Raw genomic sequence first — 7,975 nt, 5'->3', positions numbered from 1 at the left:
TCACTTGTATCAAAGAAATCTTCTCGCTCTGTCACTACCGTGGAGTTGGTTACAACTCATAGTGACCTATCAAACAGGGCAGAGCAGCCCTTGTGGGTTTGAAAGAGTCTGTGACTCTTTACAGGGTCGGAAAATGTGTGTTTCTTCCATGGAGCAGCTGGTGGTTTTCAAAGGCTGACCCAATGTTATGTGTTGAGCAACCCAATGGCTAAACACCACCACGGACCTGAAAGTCAATTGAAGGCTTGCTTCCAAGACATTCTTTCCTCCCTTTCTCCTATCTTTCATAGGTATTTCCAACAATCAATTCTTGTGTGGCTAATTTCTTCTTAGTGTATGCTTCCTAAAGTGCCTTAATTTGCGCAGAAACTGTAAATGTGACTGCTCCTAGCCAAGAATGTCTTATACTGCCCCCCTTCCTTATTGCCTAATGGATCAGCTAAGCTGTGGTATGCCATAGTACATATCCTTCACTTCCATCCCTTTTCTGTGTCTCTTACCACAACCTCCATTAAGTTCTTTTTAGTTTGCAAGTAGTGTAAGAATGAATCTCCAACAAATTCCCCTACTTTCAAGCCTGCTGTTTCCATGATACCCCTCAAAATCACTGTCACGGCATCTATTAAGGCTCAGAATGACCCCATATACCCAGATAATAAATGTTAGCAAACCATAACTAATATGCTATCTGGCCCCTCATTTCAGCACATCCAGGGGGATCCTGGTGATGACTTTCATAATCACATGCCTCAAAGACTTCACAAGTAATAAAATTAAATGGATGGAGCAAGTACAGAAAGCACTCTTTCCTCCACAGGTAATTTCTAGATGGCAGGCAACACAGCTCTAGTGTCATAGTGAATTCTTGATTTTCCAGTAGAATTACTCATTTGATTCTTGAAGCTATTTTAAAAATTATTTTATTGGAGGCTCATGCAATTCTTATCATAAACCATACTTCCATCCATTGTGTCAAGCACATTTGTACATTTGTTGCCATCATCATTCTCAAAAAATTTGCTTTCTACTTGAGCCCTTGATAGCAGCTCTTCATTTCCCCCCTCCCTCCCAAATGCACCCTCCCTCATGAACACTTCATAATTCATAAATTATTATTATTTTGTCATATCTTACACTGTCGAAAGTCTCCCTTCACCCACTTTTCTGTTGTCTAACCCCCAGGGAAGCTATTTTTATTATAGATTCCAAAATATGGCAACCCATCCAATAACATCCATAAAATGAACTCAGCCTGCAGAAGCCTGTTTCCTTTCATTTAATATACTCTTCATGGTAGAACAAAAGTTAAACTGAATACAATATAAAATTCTCTTGTGTCTTTTGTGTTCCAACTCCCTCTTTGCATTCTGTATACCAGCTGTACTGAATTTCTTGTAGATTTGTAGTTCCTTTGATTAGCAGCCCCTTTGTCCCTCTGCATACAACCACCTAACTAATTTCTATTCATTTTTAGGCTGGCTGATTTCCTAAGCAACGAATTAGGTGTTGATTTCATTCTTACTTTTAGGTCCCCTCTCTGTGCTAAGCCAATCAAAAAATACTTACTGCCTCACAGTATAATAGCCTGCAGTTTGTGCCTCTGGATCACAGATTATATCTTAGGAATCCCTCTCCTGTTACCTTCTCTAGGGTTTAAAAAATATTAAATATTCTTAGACATTTGAGTTGAAATAATGCATTATACAATTTTATTACAGTATAATGAAAATTGAATTCCTGATATTTTTGTTCTTAGAGGAAAAGTAAGAATTTCCTTCATGTCAATAACTCTAGTTAATGTTCTATTGTATATCTTATATCATTGAACATAATGACTTCTACTAGAAGTGGTTCATTTTGGAATTTTGTGGAGTTATTTCATTGGTCTCAATGCTTCCATTTTGTCTTAGTGAAGCTAAGTCATTTAAGAAGACCCTTGAACCAGAACGTAGCTGTAAAAATTTAACAAGTAAGTGCCAAGATGTTTTTGATCCTTTCCACTCTCTCACTATGTACAAATAATGTCAACATGCCTACTAAAACCAACAGTGCTTATAGGGCACCTGGGATACACATTCTATTGACCCAGAGGATCTAGACAAAACTTGGGAAAGTAAGTGGTATAGTTAAATACACCATAAAATGAATATTTGGAGATTTACAGAAACCCGCAACATAAAATTTTCTGGGGAAACTAATAACAAGTGGGTGAAGAATGGTGATCATTAAATCACATTTTACTAGTCTACCTTACTTTTGAGCCAAGGAAATAGGCCATTAAAATATAAATTAAAAATGAAAATCACGATAATAACAAACAAAACTAAATTGTTATCAATTTTATTACATAAGAAGATATCATGTTTTATATGAATCTCACTCAAATAATAATAATATATCAATTAATAACTATTGTCAACAATTGTTGCAGCCATATATTAACAGAGATATGCCAGAGATTAAGGCCAGATTCAGAAGAGAATGGGGAACAAGATGTGTCATCGCAGATGTGAGATGGATCTCAGGCCAAAACAGAGAATAACAGAAATATGGTTACTTGTGTTTTATTGATTATGGCTAGGCATTTGATTATGTGGACCATAACAAACTATTGATAACCTTGAGAAGAATGGGAATTTCAGAAAAATTGGTTGTGCTCATGTGAAACTTGTATGTGGATCAAGAGGTAGTTTTGAGAACAGAACAAGGGAATACAGCATAGTTTAAAACCAAGGAAGTTTTGTATCCTCTCACCATATTTTTCAATGTGACTGCTGAGCAAAGCAAATAATCAGAGAAGTGGAATTATATGAGGAAAATGCCACTTCAGGATTAAAGGAAGTTTTATTAACTATCTTTGAAATGCAAATGACACAGTCTTTGTTGCTATAAGTGAGGAGGATTTGAAGCACCTGGTGAGGAAGATCAAGAATTACAGCCTTCTGTGTGGATTACAAGTCAATGCAAAAAAAAAAAAAAAAAACCCAAAAAACCAAATCCTCATAATTGGACCAATAGGTAACATCTCAATAAGTGAAGAAAAGACTGAAGCTGTCAAGAAATCCATCATACTTGGATCCACAACTAATGTTCACAGAAATAAGCAGCAAAGAGTGCATTGCATTTGGAAAATCTTCTGCACATGACCACTTTAAGGTGTTGAAAAGCAAACATATTATTTTAAGGACTAAGGTGAGCCTGGCCTAGGCCATGGCATTTTCCATAGCCTCATATGCATGTGAAAGTTAAATATTGTATAAGGATGATGGACGAAGAAGAAATGGTGAACTCTGATACAGGCAAAGAAAATTGAAAGTACCATGAACTGACAAAAAGATCCAACAAAACTGTCTTAGATGAGGTACAGCCAAAATGTTCTTTGGCCAAAGAGTCAGGCATGGCTAGACTCCCTCTTATACTTTAGACATGTTATCAGGAAAGACCAGTTCCTGGAAAATGACCTCATGGTGGGTGCAGGAGACGGGTAGGGGAAAGAAGGGACATCCTTGATAAGATAGATTGACACAGGGCTGCAACTATGGACTCAAATGTGGGAGCCATGTTGAAGACAGCTCATGAACAGTGGTTCCTTCTGTTGTGCATAGGGTCGCTATGGGTTGGAACCAATTTGACAGCATCTAGCAGCCACAATAACATAAATCGAGTATTTTCTATGTACCAAATCCTTTACATCTATTGCTTTATTGTATTTTTCCAGCTGTCCAGTGAAATGATCATGTAGTGTCTACTTGACAAATTGTTGATTGCTAATGAATTACAGAAGGCCGATGTCTTAGGCTGGGTTCTTTAGAGGAGAAAATCCAGGGAAGCACATAAATACATACTGAAAAAATTTCTTTTTCATTCAAATAAATAGCTCTCAGTTGTAGGGGCTGACAAGTCCTAAATCTGTGGGTCAAAAGTCAGACTATAGATTCCCGGCTTAACCATATGCACATGTTGATGAATCCCAAAGTAGCAGCTTGATTTGAAGATTGCTAACTGTTGTGAGAGCTGGAGAATTCAAAATCTCAGGTCAAGTAGCCAGGTGTGGCTCATGCCCTACAAATGAGAAACAGTGGAATGAGAAGTAAAAGAGAAAAAAGAGTGGGTGAGAAGTAAAAGAGAAAAAAGAGTGGGTGCACTGCATGTTGGCCACACCCCACTGAACTCTTTCAGTTGAGTGGCTGCTTACATCAACATTTTTAAAAACGGAGGATGATTACACTACATATGCCAAACTACTGAGAATCGTGGTGCAGCCAAGTTGAAATATAGCCTTAAGCATTGGACTCGTCCAGTTAGACTGTGCAAGAGTCTAGTCAAAGAAAACTCCAGGAACTCCGTGCTGAATAACTACACTGCATAAATTGTCAGAATAAAGCTATTAATGAGGATACAGTATGTTGAAAAATATGTTGAAATGTATTCTATAAATAAAACCTGGAGTAGTTTTTATTTTGAAAGCTTTTCAGTATTCATGAATATTACCCCGTAACTCCACTAGTTGACACATACCTTTGTAGAATCCAGTTACTACCAGAATAGAGACCGAAGCAAGCAGTTACTCTTGATTTTATTTCGTGAACTCCATTTTGATAGCATGAGATTTGTCTGACATATGGTGAACCTTTCAGAAAACAACATACTCCCTTGGACATTCGGTAAATAATCTAATTTGGAAACATCAAATACCACAAGAAAAAGCAGTACTCTTTTGCTATTTTCTGACAGGTTTCCACATCAATGATTTATGAAAGTGTGTTAAGTTTAGGATTCTCATCTGAAGCCAAGAAAAAAAACCATAAAATTTTGAAGACTTTCATCCTCAATGGTAGAAGCCAAAACCTTGGAATGTTTGCTAAAATCAAGGATGAGAGAACTCAGGATGTTATACACAATGATAACTTATTAACTTTCATGTGGTTCTCATTTATTCTCATATAGGGTGAATCTAAAATGCTGGAAAGATGCCAACACAATTTGTTACAAATAATATCTGAATGTAGCCACTACAGGTATGCTCCATATAATTCATATAAATTTTATATCAGTAACACAAAATGGAAAGAACTCTAGTCAAAATGCATTTGGATACTATCCTTCTGGGAACTTCCAATTTGCCATTATTATTTTTATACACTTCAAGTTTTAGCTACCTTAATATTATTTTCTCATGTTTATTGCTCTCTCTCACTATCCACATTTATGTTGAGTGTATATGTACACATGCCCACATACCCCTTCCACAACCTCTCACACAAGAACAAGTAAAAATTATTTCAGTTAGGATTCTCCTTTATACAAACATGAAATTTTTCCAATTCATGTGTTTAAAAAATATCTCAGTGACCAGTGGATGGCTGCAGACAAGTTTTCTCTCTAAAACAGTTTTCATTATATCATGAAAAACTCAAAAGCAAATCTATTGAATCTATCTCAACTCACAGTGACCCTACAGGACAATGTAGAACTCTTGTGGGTTACTGAGACTGTAAGTCTTTCCGGGAGTACAAACCACATCTTTCTCCTGCACGGTAGCTGGTCATCTTGACCCACTGCATGTGCAGTTAGCCATGTAGCTCCACTCTGCCATGAGGTTTCATCGATGGTTTCTTCAGGGTGCCTTCAAGACTAACCCAATCAAGGCAGCGGTTTCCAAGGTGATGTGCTAGACTAATTAAAGTCAAGGAAGAAACGTCACCTCAGAAATTATGGGGGCTATTTTGTGGGATTTCAAAGAACACAGGATCTTCAAGAGGGCTTATTATGAAGAAGTCTTGGGAAAATTGAAAACTATATTGGTAAGAAAAGGGCCAGACTTATGAATGCACAGAATGCGGCAAAACTTTCCATAGCTCCTCATACCTTACTCTCCATAGATAACTTTACCGGGGAGAAAAGCCTTATGCATGCACGTAAGGAATGTGGGAACGCTTTTGGACATCCATCCCATCTTACTAAACATCTAAGAAATCATAGCGGAGAAAGGCCTTATGAATGCAGGGAATGAGGCAAAGCCTTCGCTAGTTCCTCCACCCTCACTCTCCCAGAGAAAAGTCTTACCGCAGTAGGGAATATGGCGAGAGTTTCCCTAGCTCCTCATACCTGTTGCTGCATGTCAGACGGCACCGTGAGAAAAGCCTTACGCAGGTCTCAGGAATGTGGGAAAGCCTTTGGACTTCTGTCAAACCTTGCTAAGCATGGAAGAATTCACACTGGGGAGAGACCCTGTTGATGTAAGGAATGTGACAAAGCCTTTCATCAGCTCAGGAAGCTCATGGAATGCACCTGGGCTCACAGTGGGAGCAGACTTATTCAAGTAAACCCTTCGAGAAAGCCTCTAGGGATCCCTCACAGCTTGCTGTCCCTAGAACACACCACGGAGTATGGCCTCAGTGAGTGTAAGCTATGTGGGCAAACCTTTGATCAGTATGCTCACTACACACTCACGGTGGACCAGAGACCTTAGGAATATAAGGACCGTAGCAGAACCTTGAGTCTCCCTGATTGCCTCTCTCGTCACATAGAAACCCCCGTGGAAGACAGAGAGGCATTGTGGCCGGGCCTTCAGTTGGGTTACACACCTAACTGAATTCACAGTGAAGAGAGGCTGTGTAAATGTCAACAGTGTGGGTAAGCTTTGAAGTAGTAGAAGAACTCAACGGTGCTGTGAGGTCTTAGGAAGGTGGGCGAGCCTTTGTGACACAGCACCCCTCGCTTACCATCGGTAGACTCACCGTGGGGAGAGACATCGTGCATGTCAAGAGCCTTTAAGGATTCCTTATATCCCCATAGGCATAAAACGACATCTGTAGGCAGACGTCTTCTGAGTGAAAGCCAAGTGGGAACACTTGTAGAATTTCCTCACACCTTACTACAAAAGTAAGTATCCACACCCGAGGGTCGGGGGCTAGACAGTAAGGACAGCTTCAATTGGTGAAACCCTGTATTTTACCGAGAAGAACCCCAAATACAGGCGGTGCAGAAAGCCTCTGGTCACTCTTCACCCCACTTTATTTTGTTGAACTTGCAGCGTAGAGATTGTTGTACGTTAATCACTTTTCTGTAGGAATGGCGTGAACCCAAAGGGATAAGTGGAAGTGCTGTGTATCTTTGGGAGAAATGACTTATTTTAACTACACTGCTCTCCTCTACAATCTTTGGAACTTTCTCATTCCAAGATACATGGTCATCACCTGATCTGCACAAGGCTAGAAGACAGTGAAGAACTGAAACTCAGGGTCCTCACATGGGGTAAGCCTCCAGGAAATCCCCTCTGACCACAGTCTAGGAAGGTGCCTTATGGCCAGACAGGGAACACTATCAAGTTCATCATGGCAGAGGTAGTTAGGTGAAAAGGTAACACCTTATCTCCCTTGTCACCCACTTAAAATGTGTTCCAGCTAATATTTTCAGCTTTTTATTTGAGGTACTTCTCTTTTGAATTGTCACTGCTGGGGGGGGGGGGTGTGGGGTGTGTGTGTGTGTGTGTGTGTTGTGTGATTTCCCTGTAGACCCAGGCCAGACTAAGGAAGAGCTTTAGGAACTGCACCCATAATTCCCTAGTCTGCGAAAGGGGGGGTTGTGGACAATTGGGCGTTAATAATGAGGATGGAAAGGAGATGTTCTGAAACTGATTGTGGCGGAAGTGATGACACAACTCTTCTTAATATGTATTAGTCAATTAATTGTACAGTGTGTGAGTTCTATGTCAATAAAACTATTATTTTTGAAAAGCCCCTGACCATTTCAAATAAAGCTTCATGAAATCGCCTTTAGCAAAAAAGAAAAGAAAAGGTCCCAAAAAGTTATACCAGGAACTATTTTCCCCCATCACGACAATGCACTTGCTTAATCTTCAGGATACCAGAACTGTCCTATGACAGTGGGACTCCTTACTGCATCTACCCTACACTCCTGATCTTGCCCCTTTAGATTTCTTTGGGTTCCTCAAACTCTGAAACATTGAAAA

The sequence above is a fragment of the Tenrec ecaudatus genome, chromosome 2, assembly GCF_050624435.1.
Source record: "Tenrec ecaudatus isolate mTenEca1 chromosome 2, mTenEca1.hap1, whole genome shotgun sequence".
Taxonomy (NCBI): domain Eukaryota; kingdom Metazoa; phylum Chordata; class Mammalia; order Afrosoricida; family Tenrecidae; genus Tenrec; species Tenrec ecaudatus.
Note: the sequence above shows the minus strand (reverse complement) of the source record.